The sequence below is a fragment of the Urocitellus parryii genome, chromosome 3, assembly GCF_045843805.1.
Source record: "Urocitellus parryii isolate mUroPar1 chromosome 3, mUroPar1.hap1, whole genome shotgun sequence".
Lineage (NCBI taxonomy): Eukaryota > Metazoa > Chordata > Mammalia > Rodentia > Sciuridae > Urocitellus > Urocitellus parryii.
Window position 1 is genome coordinate 39,116,193 of NC_135533.1, and position 13,761 is coordinate 39,129,953.

A 13,761-nucleotide genomic window follows, 5' to 3' on the forward strand; every position below is an offset into this window, starting at 1 on the left:
TGGAGCAGCAGGCTGTCCTTTTTGCAGAATTTGCACAATCTAGCGTCAGGTTTTGGGTTGAATAGAGAAGGGTGAACTAAGTGCTGTTATAATAAATGGAGGAGGTCTAAGAGGTGAAAGAGTCTTCCAGAGGTAGGAAATTGATCAATATCTAGTTGAATATAGTACAATGAAAAAAGAAAATGCTAAATTAAATAAAACAAAAGATCCTAGTGTTCCAAACCTGTAATGCTGGACATGATCACCTTATCACCTTCAGTATATGGGTTGGAAACAGAGAAAGCCCCTAAATTCTATACTTGGACCTTCACAGAGTAGAAAGATGAGAATAGCTATAAGATTAAAGTCTTTCAATCCATAGAAAATTGAAGAAATTCAGAGCCAGAAGTAACTATGAAGATTTAGTCCTCAGAAAATTTTTCAGAAACACTGGGAAGACATGAAATTTTACTTTTTATGTAAACCTGGAAGGACAGGACAGATACTGCTGCCACTTTGGTCTTTCAAGAGCTCATTATTGGCAGTTCTGGAGCCAGCAAGTGAGAGGGTAGCTGTTTGGTCCTATAGCTAGTCATTTAACTGCATGTAGGTGATAACAAGAATTTAGTCCAGGATCACAGCTTAAATTATTTCCTGAGTAACCATCACTCAGAATATTCTCGTAAAAATATTTAAGTCCCAGAAAAGCAAAGGAGCAGTAACAGCATACCTGCAATGACTGCTGAAGGAAATCTAGGGTGACTGAATTCACATGATATTTAATTGTCCTTTCAAAGAGCAACGAGTTACCTTGATCATGAAGACATATGAGATCAACCGCACTACCATATATCATTTATATTTCAAGTTTTTTCTTTTTTTTAGAGCAAGCCATGTAGACCTATAAAAACTGGAATTTAAACAAAACTGCAGGAAAATAATTATCTTAAGGTAAATTGCTTAATAAGGAAATTTCAGTTTGATATGGAGGTGAGGTAGGTTATGAGTAGAGCCATAGAAAGATTTTTGCACCATACCAGTGAATCCTGTAGCTTCCACCTCTATTACATATCCATATTACAAATTCTAGCAAAGTTAAGAATAAAATTAAGTGTTCATATGCACCAATCTGAAGAAAGAGGTCTTTAAATTATCTTTCAGACTGTGAGTTGAATTAAACTCCCATTTATTTTAGTCTAATGATAGCAGGTTTGCTTGGTGATATCACCATTCTTTGAAATCCATTTATTCTCAATAGAACAGGAACTGCATTTTTCATCTTTAGGAAGCATTCCCAACAATAAGTAATGCTCATCTGTGAGTTGGAATGCATCAGAGTCCCAGGTGAAGGCCAGGCTCACTGACATGCTCTGAGAATGGAGAAGGATGTATGGTTTACACTCATGCAGTGTTTTGAAGAAACAAAGTATAGGGTCAAGTTGTTATTATAGTTATCTTCATTTATTGTTAAGTGCCAAGGATTACAGTTGAGAAAGCAAAGAGAGGTAAATCAAAACAATATGTCTGTCTCATAAATTCAGGAAAATAAAAAAGCTCTTATACAATCTTTGAGGCAGATTATACACTTCTTGTTCACCAGCTGAGTATTACATGGAGTTCTATTTTTATATAAATAAATATATCTGTAATTCTATTTGCATATAGAGCTTCCCCCCCCCATTGAAATCACTGATTGCCTCTATCAGTTCAATATAAAATACAGTGGATTTTTTCTCTTCAGTGAGGATGCATACTATAAAAACTCCCAGAATCACAAAAATATTATTTATATACTCCTGGCTTGTCTGGAAATCATATTTTCATCAAGGTACAAACACTTTCTATGAAAAGTGTTTCTAGAATGTTGTTAAGACTTTCTTTCTCACTTATATTTGCCCTGGCTAGAACATTCACTGGAACAGGGACACAAATTCTATCTGAATTTATTTAAACAGACATTGTTATAACAATATGTGCCTAGCACCATTGTAGATATTAACTCATCTAAACTTCATAGAGGAAATGCTAGTATTACCTTTATTTCACAGAGGAGAAAACTGAGACTCAAACTCCTGTAAATATACCAAGGAGGCTGGCTCCAAAGTTCATATGCTCCAACCATAGACAAGGTTCTTCTGTAGGGACCATAAAAACAGAGTTTCATATCAAATATATTCCATTTTTTTATTTCAAAATTTTGCTTTATCATAAAAAACTACCTATTTCTTTGATTTTTTGACTTTCTTTTTTACTTCTATTAATAAAGCTAACTTTTAGGTGTTCAAGGACTTGTTGCAGTTTGTCATTAGCATTGTTGTGCATGTGTAGCAAACAGCCATACTGCTACTTCCCAGCCCCTGCTCAGGTGCCCACAAAGACTGTCTGGTAACCCAGTCTTTCAACTTGTGGAGTTCAAAGTGTGCCTTTTTAAAATGACAGGTCATGTGTGTGATGGGCTTCGGAACTCTACAGTAGTAACAACCATGAAGGAGAAAGCAATAAGTGCCAAATATTTTATCATAGGAGGTGGTTGGGGCTAGCAAAGTGCTACCTTTTCTTATATGTACCACTGACCCCCATTTGTGCACAGGGAATGTATTCCTTTGTGTAATTCCATTGTGGAAATTATTTCAAATAGGTTGTTTTATCCTTGAAAAATGTTGCTCTGAAGCCCTCTACCAGTTAAGATGTAGATATAGATGTAAGGTTACATGTTTCCAGTAGGACGTATTCATCTGCTTCTTCTGCACTTCTCTCATCTTTTTATTTCCTCCCTTTTCACCTCACAGTGCTTTGTTTAATTGTGAGAACAGAATTTATATTTACATGTTAATTAAGGCTAAGTATTGACATTATTTTAATCTGTTAAATTTTCCCAATTGAACATTAAATTGTTTTTGCAGCTAGAATTTCCTATTAAAAATTTAGGAAGCAAAATTTTAAAAACTATACAATGATTAGATTAGCACTGTAGATTCATGAGATACACAAAGCAAAACTTACAAATCTTTGTAGGGGAAGCAAACTCTGGTATTTGGGTGATCAATGATGGGTGGCATTTTTATTCTTCACTTACTTTTATTTTCAGTTTTTCCCCTCCTCATCAAGGTATTTACAGCAGAATGCATACTTTGCTGACACTGTTTTCTAGAAAGGGTTGTATTAGGGCCATTGTAACATGTTTACCTCTCCCACCCTGAACACTGCTTATCTAATGCTTTTGCCAATAGTTGGAATGGTTTCCTTTACATGAATCTTACTGTTTTATTCTTTCTAAGGTACTGAACTAAAGGAATATTATAAATTGTCTTCCAGCAAATTAGTAATAGTCTAGCTTATGAATAACAGGATTCTATTAAACATACAGCCTTGGAAACTTATTCAGGTGACTTTAGCTTGACCCAGATTTGCACCTTACTGGACCCAGAAATCTGGCTGACTCTGATGCTGTTGCTCCTCTGAACACACTTTACAAAACACCTTTTGACAGTGTTCAGTGCTGTTACCCTTACAATATCATGTCCTAAAGAAGTTCTAAAACATGATATGTGAATTGACATGTAAATCAAGTGCCATGGGAGTGAGAGGAATAGGTCGCCTTACTACAACATTATCTTTTGCCAACGACCAAGAAATGACTGCAAAATAGAATGTTCACCTTCTCCTGACTTTTTTTTAATCTGGTACCAGGTATTGAACTCAGGGGTACTCAACCACTGAGCTACATCCATAGCCCTATTTTGCATTTTAGTTAGAGATGGGGTCTCACTGAGTTGCTTTGTACCTGTTTTTGCTGAGGCTGGCTTTGAACTCATGATCCTCCTGCCTCAGCCTCCTGAACCACTGGTATTATAAGAGTTCCCCACCACACCTGGATCTCCTGAATTCTTAACAAAAAGGGGCAGGTTAGAGTACACACAAGTTAATTATTGCTCTTAATATTCTCTCCTTCAAATATTTTGTTGGTTCTCATATTTTGAGAATTCATCAAGATCTAGTTGAAAATTTTGGTTACAATGTGTTTCTCAAAAACATAGAAAATCTTGTCTACAGTTCACTGCCCCAAATCAAAATATCTTTGGCCTCTCCAAATTACAGAGGAGTACATCCAACAGTAAGTCCTGGGAATCTAAGATAAATATAACACAAACCTCCAAATGAAGGCTTAATAAGAATTTTGAATTAAATTGAATCACCTGTGGATAGCATTCATAATTTTTGGTGGTTAGTGTGACAGCAATGTACCACATTAAAAAATGGAAAAGATAGAGGAAGGACTAGAAAAAGATTGTCTCTGGCTTGTTCAGCAACTTGATCAGGAGTCTTTTCACACCAATTTAGATTTTTCTTATTCTTCCCCTATTAGATTCTATTTTCCTAGAGTCTTTCAGGGGCTAGAGGTCAAAAACAATGAAAAATATTTGTTTTAAAAATGCGCAATTACATAAATGCAATTTTGACTTGATCAGACTCAGTAATTATAATATATTTACAAAACAATTTCATTATTTACTAATTTCTTTAAGAAAACCCTTGCCTAACATCTAGAAACATTTGTGTCAAAAAAATAAATTAAACCATTTCAAAATTTAAGAAAAAACAAAAAAAAAAAATTATTAAAACCAAAGGAAAAACCAGTACCTGTCAGGAATATAGGTACATGTCTTTCTAAAGTAATAGGGATTCTTAGAAGAAATTAACTAGTGCTCTGTTGATGGCTGCCCTGTATGCCAAGTCTTTGTAGAGTCAAAATGCTTAGCTATGTATCCGTATCCGTCTTATGTAGTTGCTCCACCTTACATAATGAATTGGATATTTTAAAAAATAATATATTCTGCAGGTCATGAATGTAACTAGGAATTTGTGGGTGGATCAAAGCAAATCTATCATTGCTTTGGAAAAACAACTCAAATGTAAGTTCTGCTGATGGTCAGTCATAACATCATCCTTGCATATGAGGATGATACAGTGCCACAGCCCTCCCTTGCAGTCCTTGGGTATAAGTCATCCATCTTTTGTTACTAACCAGCTCTATGACCTTGGGCAAATAACTCAACTCCCCTGTGTGTGAACCAAGAGAACCTGGAGGTTGTCATGTGAAAGGAATTTCATAAATTCTGTAAAAATGCTTTCATTGCTTTATGAAAAAAAAAGCCCTTTTATAATGGTCTCCATACATAGATAATTGCTAGAAATTCTGAACTAGGAAAAGATATGAAAATCATGAGGAAAGTAGCAAGGAAACTGTTCAGCTCAGTAAAATAGTAATTATAGAAATTTTGTAGAAAATTTCTTTTAAAGTTTATGACATTTCTACTGGGCCACAAAAAATCTTTAATCTAAGTTAAAGAAATAATAAATACTGGGGAATGGTATTGGCCAAATTATATTGTTATATATTTACTTATAGAAATATGTAACAAACCCCATCACTATACATAGTTATAATGTACCAATAGAAAATATGAGAAAAGTTTATAAAAGGTAAGAGAAAAACAAGAAATAATATATGCCTACATAGTGCCCACTGTATACTTGACACTCTTATAGGTACTTCACAAAAACTAGGTCTCCACTCTGGAGAAGGTTAATTAGTTTTCTGTTTGGCTTAGCACCTAGCACTTGGGAAGATGAACTGCTAGAATGTGATTTCAGGGTTAACAAGGCTAGCACATAAAATGTTAGTTCCTGCTCATTCCTGCTGGTGTTTCATAATCCACAGCAGAATTTCAGTTTTCTATTTTAAGACTTTAATCTCTGGAAAAATTTAAATCCTGTCAGGATTTATTATGCACAATAACTAGGTTTCTGAGAGAAGTCTCTACAGTAAAAAGAAAGTGAGAAGTCTTCCTTGATGTCCAATATAGAAGAAGGGGCCAATGATCAGCATGGGGTTCTCAAAGAACTGACCTCTTGAAATGAAAAAAGAAACCCAGAGACCAATTGCCTACTTTACCACATTTCCTAAGGCCCCCAGCCCACATGCTATAGTCAGAATCACTTCCTAACTTACATTTTCCAGTTTTGTCCCATTTCAAGTTTTTCCTGAAAATGAAAGAAGAGGAGAGTAACAGGGATAGCAGAAGGTAAACCAAAGCTATTAATTAGCCATAAAGAGAGTATTATCCTATAATGGGAATAATGTTAAAAATAATTCATTAATACCTACATATTGAATATATACAAGTGGGAAAGATGAGCAATAAACAAATGCAAAAATTTGTCACATATCAATAATATGGAGATGAGTGCTAGGGAGAAAAATAAAGGATAAGGGAGGAGGTTGAGGAGAATTGGGGTATGGTATAGTTTTTGGTGGTATTATTTTATATGGAGTGACCAGAGAAAGTTCTATAATAAATTGATGTTGGATCAAAGGCCCAAAATAAATGAGAGATGTTGACATGCAAATGTGTGAGAGAAAAGTTTATCAGGCAGAGAGAACTGTATGTTCTGAAGCAAGTGCATGTTTGGTGAGTCCAAGGAAAGAAAAAGAGCCAGTGAGAACAGAATTAAGATGGTGGCTACAAGAAATGAGATTCATAAGGCAACAAGGTCCTGAGTGACAACATTATAACAACTTTGGATTTTACTTTGAAAGTGAGGAGAAGCTTGGAGTGTATTGAAAATCAGTCTGATTGCATTATTGGGACTAGACTGGCAGATGGGTGCAGGGTAAATAGGCAGGACCCAATGATGGTTTAGACCAAAGCAGGCAATAGAGGTGATGAGAAGTGGTAAAAGTCTTAATGAATTCCTTATCAATTCACTAGTCATTAAAACAAATATCTATAAGCAGGTACATGAATCAAAAAGAGTGTTCTATGCTGAAGAAATAACAAACAGGACAGTGCCTGCACTTGCTATCAATAAACACTTTATTAATGGAAGCAAATGTGAAAATACACACTTTTCATTTCTTACATGATGACTGAGTTGATTACAAAGGGGGAGAGTTTTACTTAGGGAATGGGAAGCATTGGCAAAGATTACCTAGAAGGAAAGATGCTTGAACTGGGTCATGAAAGAGGAGTGCAAGTTAGGCAGGAGGTAAGAGAAAGTACAGAGGGCATCCTAATCAAAGGGAGTGCCTTAGGGGAAAGCAGAGTGACTGGGACACATGGTATAGTCAGGGGCTGGGAATAGTCCATTCTTTATATCAAGTCAAGCCAGGAGTACTGAAAGATAAAGCTGGAAAAATGTGGAGTGAGAAGATGATTTGAATATTTGTATATTATGACAAGAAGTTTGCACATTTTTTGGGCAAAATTACAGGAATTCACTGAAGGATTCAGAATGCAAGGAAGTAGTTTTATATTCTAGAAATATCAAGAATTCACTGATAGCAACTTTTCCATTCATCTTTATTACATATTAATATTTTGTTAACAGCAATATATAGTAAAAATATTATCCTGCTTCCTTTTCAAACATAACAAGTAACCATTTGTTGATCACTCACTGTATCAGGCACTGGGGAGAGTATTAATCACATTAATTCATCCATACAGACTAATGCTGGTGATGTAATAACTATTGTTATGGCTCCCTTTTAAAAAGAGGGAATCTTCTTAGTGAATTTCAGCAGTTCACCTGAATTCACACAGAGCTAGAGAGAGGTGGAGTGGACTGGTTTGGGCTGGGCTGAGCTGGGCTGGACATCCACCTCAGCATTACACACTGGACTCTTATCCACTCCTGATAGTGCTTTGATTTTTTTGAAAGGGCAACACAGGTGACAAGGAATAGGCCTCTTCTAAAAACTGATTACATTAAATCAAATCTCTTTACAACAGATTGACCTAAATTATAATTTAATTTAATTATGTATATTGCAAAGAATAAAAGGAAATAAATAATGTTCCAGATGTTGGGAATGAATTCATTTAGTGTTTAGAATTAATTTACATATAAATTTGTGGATTGGCACAGTTTCCATTAGAGCTTTCTGGCATAAATTTTGATTTGCAAAGACAGGAATCCAAATCCTCATTGGTTTTATCCAAGAAAACTTGCAAAGTTTTCTCAAATGATATTTTTCTACTCATTTACAAACTGATATATTGCTAGTCTCTAGAATTTGGTTGTAGTCAGAGATATTCATTCCTGATGCCTAATGCAAATGAACTGTCCTGTGTAAAGAAATTCAGGGAGCAAAGTCCTAGGGTTGGAGGGAAAGAACTAAAAGGGATTGTCAGAAGTTTAAGTCCTGTTGTTACGAATTTATTAGGGGCTGATATATAATTATGATACATTAAATTTGTTAATAGTAATCTTTCAAATATATTCTTTATTGGAAAAAAGAAAAAAAATCCATACTCAAAATCCCTCATAGAATTATTAAGTCCTTTAGAAAATGTCTAGAAATGTAAAATTTAAAATGAAGTACAAAATCTCAATGTCATAGTTTCTAAAACACAAATTAGTTGAATGCAATGAATGATTTCATGCTGAAAGATAAAATTTCTAATCTACTAGCAAAAATTTCTATAAACAGATCTCTCAAATAAATTCCCTATGTGTTAAAAAAAAAGTAAGAAAACTATTTAGAGTGCTTTGAAAAGTTTGTTGAAGAGAACTATTGAAAATATTTTGTGAAAGTAGTCATGACTGGATAAAATGGTGTAAAATTTTTAATTTGGTTATCTCATACTAGGCAAAAGTGCCAAAAATATTCATTAGAGAAAAGATAGCCTGTTGAACAAATGGTGCTGGGAAAACTGGAAATTCATATGTAACAAAAATAAATTAAACCCTTTTCTCTTACTCTGCACAAAACTCAACTCAAAGTAGATCAAAGACTTAGGCACTAGAACAGAGACCCTATGCATAATAGAAGAAAAACTAGTCCAAAAATTCCACCATGTTGGCTTAGGAACTGACTTCTTTCACAAGAGTCCTAAAGTGCAAGAAGTAAAATCAAGAATCAATAAATGGGATGGATTCAAACTAAAAAGGTTCTTCTCAGCAAAAGAAACAATCAATAACATGAAGAGAGAGCCTATAGAATGGGAGAAAATCTTTACCACATGCTCCTCAGATACAGCATTAATCTCTAGGATATATAAAGAATTCAAAAACTTAACACCAAAAAAAAAAACCCAAATAGCCCAATCAATAAATGGATAAGAGAACTGAACAGACACTTCACAAAAGAAGAAATACAATCAATCAACAAATATATGAAAAGATCTCTAGCAATTAGAGAGATGCAAATCAAAACTTCTCTAAGATTTTATCTCACTCTGGTTAGAATAGCAGTTATCAAGAACACAAACAACAATGTTGGCGAGGATATGGGGGAAAAGGTACACTCATACACTGCTTGTAAGTCTACAAATTGGTGCAACCATTATGGAAAGCAGTGTGGAGATTCCTCAGAAAACTTGGAATGGGATCACCATTTGACTGACTCAGCTATCCCACTCCTCAGTTTATACCCAAAGGACTTAAAATCAGCACACTACAGAGATGCAGCCACATCAATGTTTATAGCAGCTCAATACACAATAGCCAAATTATGGAACCAACCTAGATACCCTTCAACAGATGAACGGATAGAGAAAATGTGATATATATACACAATGGAATACTACTCGAACTTCAAAAAGAATGAAATTATGGTATTTGTAGGTGAATGTATGGAGCTGGAGGATATTATGCTAAGTGAAATAAGCCAATCCCCCAAAAACCAAAGCCCAAATGTTTTCTTAGATATGCAGATGCTAATATACAATAAGGGGGGGGAGGCTAGAGAAAAATAGAGGTACTTTTTATTAGGCAGAGGGGAGTGAAGGGAGGGGAGGGATTTGGGGCTAAGAAGGATAATGAAATGAATGGGACATTATTACCCTATGTACATATATGATTACATGACGGGTGTGATTCTACATCATGAAGAACCAGAAGAATGAGAAGTTATACTCCATTTATGTATGATGTGTCAAAATACATCATACATAAATAGAGTATAACTAATTAGAACAAATAAAAAAGTTTAATGTGGTTTAAATTTTTTATACTTTATTAAGATAGAGAAAAGGAACATAGACCAATTTTGAAATGGTATTTAGACCTCAATATCAAGTTATCATTTACAATACTATGTCTAAGATAAGATACACTCTTGGTAAAATTGGTAAGTCTTGACAATACACCAATACACCAATCTCTTAATGTTTACTAGCGTTTTGCTGTGACCAAAATACCTGAAAAGACAAACTGAGAGGAGGGAAAGTTTATTTGGGCTCATGGTTCCAGAGATTTAGTCCCTGATCAGCCGAGTCTATTGCTCTGGGCTAAAGATGACACAGCGCTTTGTGGTAGAAGGACCTGGAAGAGGAGCACCACTCCATTCTTGGAAGCCAGGAAGTTGAGAGAAGCAGAGGGAGGGGCCACAGGCAAGATGATTCCTCCCAGAGCAGGACTTACCTGCCTACACTTACCACCCAGTTAGTTCATTCAAACCAGGTTGGAGTGATGAGGTCACAGCTCTCATAATCTAGTCATTTCTCCTCTGAATATTTTTTGCATTAATGCAAGAGCTTTTGGCAAAACACTTTATACACAAACCCTAACAACTAATATACATTGTCTTATCACTGAGATTAGGATCCTGAGAAAGGCCCCTAAAAGGGAGGTGCTTCTCAACTTAGGCCAGGATGTTCCTTGATGTGGTTGCAAAAAGGAATTTTAGAATGGGTCAACATGAGGCACAGGTTCAATTTATTGGGAGGAAGAAGCACACACTCTGAGAGCCAGTCTAGAGTGCAGGTGTTGAATAGGAACCCGTACTAGCTCCCTCTTAGTAAAGCCTGTGAATACACATAAAATCAACAACAGAGACATGATCTCAGAGGACATTTGAAGTTCCCAGTTTTATTGGCAACTGGGCATGTTGACTATTACCAGGAGGAGGAGTAGGGGCCTGATAATTTACTGACATGTTGAGCATTATTGGGACAGGGGTCATTTTCTTCCCCTTTGTGAAAACAGTACCACGTTGGCGTGCGTGTGCGGGTGTGTGTGTGTATGTGTGTGTGTGTAAGGTCTAGCAATTGACACTGCTGCTTGTGATCAAGGTATGTAAAAGTGACTTTTAAAGCTGAACTTTTAATCCATGTTTAAGTGGTCATGAAATCATGGCCACTCTCGTTTTGCCCTGTGTCTTCTCTCTACCTATCCATATGACTTCTATCCTACCTCAGTCCCATCTTGAATATAACATGTTTTGAAATCAGATCACTTTTAAAACTCTCATTCCATTGTCTTTCATTTTTCTTACACTAGTTGGTTTGGTCCTTTCAAAGCTTCCGCTGGTTCAGCATATCTGTCCATGGATCAAAGTCTTGAGTCCTCTGGAAAGGGAAAGTTTTCACCTGGCTCCATGCCCTGTGTTGTTCAGACATCAGCGGGTGGTTTGCTATGTCACTCCTCATTGCTCTGAGGTTAAAACTGCTTTTGTGGAGGTGGTGGGGCCAGGGTCTCTTGTAATTGTTCTCTTCTCTGTTGTTATGGAGATGGAGCTCAAACTGTTTCTTCCCTGCTTACTTTATCATGCTTCACATCCAGCAGCACAGTAAACAACCGATTAGGTGACCTACTTAGGTCGCCAGCATGAATCCACAGACTTCTATTATTTAAGGCATGTGATTACTTGAATCTCCCCCTGTGGCATAGCTCTCTTTTCCATTATTTTTACATTTTCAGTGTATTGTTTTTAAGTGGATTTGTTTTGTCTAAATGCTTTGTCCAATATCTTCTGTTAAGGCAGAAGTAGTAGATTGGGGACCCAGGCTGAGAAAGTGAATTTTAGATTTATCACTATTGACAATCCCAAAATCCACACTAATTCAAGGACACAAAATAGTACAGCATTTCAAAGCACTTCCCTGGTGCCTTCAGGGACACTGAGCAACACTTCTCACAAATATGAGCAGTTGGAGAAACGACTTTGACAGGGGCAGGAAGAATGTTTGGTGTCCCATTCAACTTTTTTTTACCTCATTTCCTATAAGGATGAGAAAGAAGGAAGCATAAGAGGTTGAGTTCAGATGTGATGTGATGTGTGTGTGTGTGTGTGTGTGTGCGCGCGCCGCGTGCGGGCACGATAGTAGTGGGTGGGAGGGAGGAGGAGGTATTCTGTGGACCATATGACACATTGTACAGAAGGCATGTAGGAGTCTGGAGACCTGAATTCAAATATGGAGTCCATGGAAGATACTAGGGGTCCTCTGTCCAGAATCCCATTATGGGGTTAGTGTACCATCCTTCAATTTGAATCAGCTATAAGTTGTTTTAGCTGCCTCTAGAGCTGCCTCACATAGGAAGTTATGCCTCTCCCCCATTAACAAGCTGGGGACATCCAATATTCTATGTGTACAAAGTGCCAACCCTTTTTCTTGAGCTGTGGTCACCTCTGCAGGGTTCCAAGACGACCATGGATTTGATCATGATTACACTTGTCCCAGAGCATCCTCATTGAGATTCTCCCTGCATCCCTCATTGAGATAGAAGTGTTTACTGAGGGCAATCCCTCAGGAAATTCCATGCATCAGAATCCCTGTCTCAGCCTCTGCTTCTGGGAAGGCTGGTCTACTATCACTTTAATACCACTTACCTTGGCAGCACATAAACCAGGTGCTCATTCTTTACTAGCACCAGTGTCCTCCTTAGTGAAATGGTGGCAGAGTGATTAGTAACATACTCTGTTTCCTTGCCACTCCTCAATTCTGTTTTGGGGGCAGTCAAGACCATTAGCTTACCAAGTCCTTTCTGATTTGCATGTTCTGTGGATTCTTTAATGCTGGACATCTTTGGTATTTGAAGTAGTGTTGTGGTGAGATTGCAATAAATTACCAAGTCAATCTTAAAGCAGGAGCAGGCGATAGAACCATCTTTATTCACCAGGAGGCTGGGCACCCGCTGGCCCAACAAGGAGGCAGGCTGCAAGTCTATATTCCTCACCCCCCTCCAAGGGTTAGAGTCCACCTTTATAGTAATAAACCACATTAATTTCTAAGTGGCTGTGGCTATGATTCAAAACCATAAACAGACATCATGAGATCTAAAATCATAAGCAGAAGGGGAAGTAGGTCAAAATGACACTAGTTGAGTACAAGTTAAAGTATGGTTACTAACATCTAGAAAATCATTTTTCTAACAGAGTCTCAGGGTAAAATGGAGTTTGTTTGGTCATTACCCCTATAGCCCATTATCAGCCCATAAGAGTAGGTTGATAATGGTTGTCATTTAACTCCAATTTTCTTCTTTAGTCATGTTTTCCCTCTGCCTTTGAACCTACAGACCCTGGTATGGGGAGACCTATTACCTAAGGTCATGCAGCTACAAGGGCACTGATGATTCTTCACTTTGAATGTGTGCCAGTAACACTGGTCCTGGTCTGGAGAAGGGGTTTGTTAGATAAATGTTCTTATCTAAGCTGTTCTTTAACTCTGGAAAGGAAAATCCATTCTACCTTCTTTTCTTATCCCATGAAATCATTAAATAATGGACAAAGAAAATCTCCTTTGTTGGGGAACATTTTGGTACATCATTGAAATGAGCACAGAGACTTGTAAGATATTAGAATACTGGAAGAATATTCTTACAATTCAAACAGATAACCTTTGGGAAACTTCCTTGCCAAGGCAGTTTTGTGCTGTCTGGTTAAAATCATAGCTTACTGTATAATGATACAATTCACTTCAAATTCTTATCATACCAAAACCCTCTCTAGCAAATATTGTGACAGGTATAAATTGATGTCATCTCTGATTTTCA

The 13,761-nt window shown here is 36.6% G+C and overlaps 1 pseudogene; it reads right to left on the bottom strand.

Moving 5' to 3' along the window:
* LOC113196806 (serine/threonine-protein phosphatase PP1-beta catalytic subunit-like) overlaps positions 1-12,792 on the bottom strand; it is a 48,777-nt pseudogene extending 35,985 nt beyond the window's left edge.
* Positions 12,793-13,761: the final 969 nt, after the last annotated feature.